This window comes from Benincasa hispida, chromosome 12 (genome assembly GCF_009727055.1).
Source record: "Benincasa hispida cultivar B227 chromosome 12, ASM972705v1, whole genome shotgun sequence".
Classification (NCBI taxonomy): domain Eukaryota; kingdom Viridiplantae; phylum Streptophyta; class Magnoliopsida; order Cucurbitales; family Cucurbitaceae; genus Benincasa; species Benincasa hispida.
Window position 1 is genome coordinate 73483830 of NC_052360.1, and position 2655 is coordinate 73486484.

Sequence of the window (2655 nt, forward strand, 5' to 3'; positions counted from 1 at the left end):
CTAGTGATCGAGGAATTTCCAGTTTCTTGTTGCGTTCGTGTTGTTTGACGCGTTGGTGACTGATCGAGGGAAATACGTGAAGAAAAAGTTCTTCAAAAGTATTGTCATTCGATCCCTTATATTTATTTTTGAAGCATGCTGTAATTTATTCTTTAATGTATAATTGTTTATATATGATTGTAAATGCTTATGTTCTTTCACAATGGAGTTTGGAACGATTCGCTTTCACTCAAAGGTCCTTTAGTTTTAGAGTTCCTTCAAACGCAGCATTTCAATGCTTGGAATAGCGTTTCAATGTTGATGTAGCGAGAGGGAAGCGTCAGACAAGAAGTACAACGCTTTAGTCCAACGCTCACTTGCGCGCGTGCTCAGCTCCATGTCCATCATTCTTCGCAGTGTTGCAACACTCTAAAGAAGCTTCGCAACGTTGATGCTTCTGCCTTCAAGCATTGGAGTTCAGCGTTGAGATGCATTAGGACGCTAGCGGTGATTCAAATCGGAGCATCGTGATGCTTGGAGTAGCGTTGCAACGTTGTGCCACTACCAGATACTCACTACTCAATGCTCAACAACTCGATGCTCGATGCTCGTTGACTCGGCAGCGTTTTCTTCATTACTCAATAGCCTTTTACTCAATGGTACTCGATGATGCTCGATGGCTGATCATACTCAGTGGAACTCGATGGCATTTTTTGTCTTTTCAACTCCTTTGAATCTCGGATGTTCATGTAACTCCAAATTTCTTCAAATTAACCTCATTCTTCACCAAATTATTAATTCTACCTCTTGGTTGCTCGATATCTATAAAATAGGAAAATAAACACATAAAATCTACTAACGAGCCTGAATTAAGCTAGGAATAATAGCTCTTTTTTAGAGCTAACACTCTACTACATTAGTGGGAAGCTTGGTCTTTGGAGGGTATGGTTATTCTTATTCTTCTTTCTAAAGAAAATTTACCGAAAGGTTCTGTAAGTTCCAATCATTCTCCTCTTCCTCTGACCTCTTCTATCTAATTTTCTCTCTTTCAATAGCCAGAGCACACACAAAACTCCTGGATTCTCACCCAGAGAACACAGAGGTTTCCATCATGTTAGTGTCCTTTTGATCAAAGGATTCTTCTTGAAGAATGATTCTTCAAAGGTATAGGTTTCTAAACCCATTTTTCTTTTCTGCAATTTCTTCAAAGCATGTTGTATTTTTAATTAAATGCATATATTTTTCTGTATGTTTGCTATAGAATTTATTTTTTGAAAATTTTGGGTTTGGGTCCAATCCCATTTTTCGCTCAAGGACCTTCAATGTTTCCTTCAAATGGATGCTATACTCTACACTAGGCCAGACATTTGTTGTGTAGTGGGAATAAAAAGTAGGTATAAGTCCAATCCAAGGTTAGACCACTGGACTGTGGTTAAAAACATCCTTAAGTATTTTAGGAGAACGATGGACTATAAGTTGGTGTATGGAGCAAAGGATTTAATCCTTACAGGATACAGGACTCTAATTTCCAAACTGACAAGGATTCTGGGAAATCCATGTCTAGATTAGTATTTACCCTGAACAAGGAAGCTATATTATGTCGTAGCATCAAGCAAGGATATGTTGCAGATTCCATTATGAAAGTTGTGTATGTAGCTGCTTATGAAGTAGAAAATGAAGCAGTTTGGCTCAGGAAATTCCTAAGCGATTTGAAAGTGGTTCTAAATAGGACTTGTTCATCACCTTATATTGTGACAACAGTGGGGAAGTAGTCATTGTTGATCCATTTATGAAGGCTCTCTCTCGGCTAAAGTGTTTTAAGGTTATCTAGAGAGTCCAGGTCTACGAGACATGTACATTATATGTCGAGCAAGTGGGAGATGTGTAATGGGTATATGGATGCCCTAGTTTATTGTATTTATTTACAATAATCCCGTCTTTTAGATTATGATATCATGTACAACCCATTGACAAGAGTTTTAGTTCAAGTAGGAGTTTGTTGGGTTTTATGCCCTAAAACTCGTAGATGGTAAACGTTATTAATTGACCGTCATCGATAAAGAGTTATAGATGTTAATTCAATAAATGTTATTGTTTGTATTGTTTGTCTATTTTTTTTCTTAATAATCCTAAATTTGATAAATTAACATCCACGATTGCCTTATGAGTCTTGAACTTTATGTGGAGACATACAAGGATCAATGTCCAAGATACAACCTAAACGGTCTATAGTATAGGGATAAGGTTGGGTACCTTATCCTAGTAACACTATGGATCCGACCCACTTTGTACTTGATACAAACGCAATGATCCAACACGTTCGTGTAGTTGACATGCGAGTAGGGATATCCTATGCAATGAGTTTGCATAAGACTAAACCGTGAAATAGTAACCACTAGATTTAACATCATTAACTAGTTAGGTTCCTATTTCAATAGGATGACCTAGGTAACTTAGTCTTAATCCTAAGTATATTATGAACTCCTATTCACGATGAATTGTTCTTTGATTTGTATGGGTGAGGGTAGCCCGCTGACCCAATATACCTATCATTTTGGGAACAAGACCAAGTGAGGAGCTAGGAATATAATAATACAAAATGGAATTCACTTCTTCCCGCCTTAAGGGTAAGTAGATGAGTGTTCTCTTAAGTGGTGTCTCCGGGACTTGAACAAA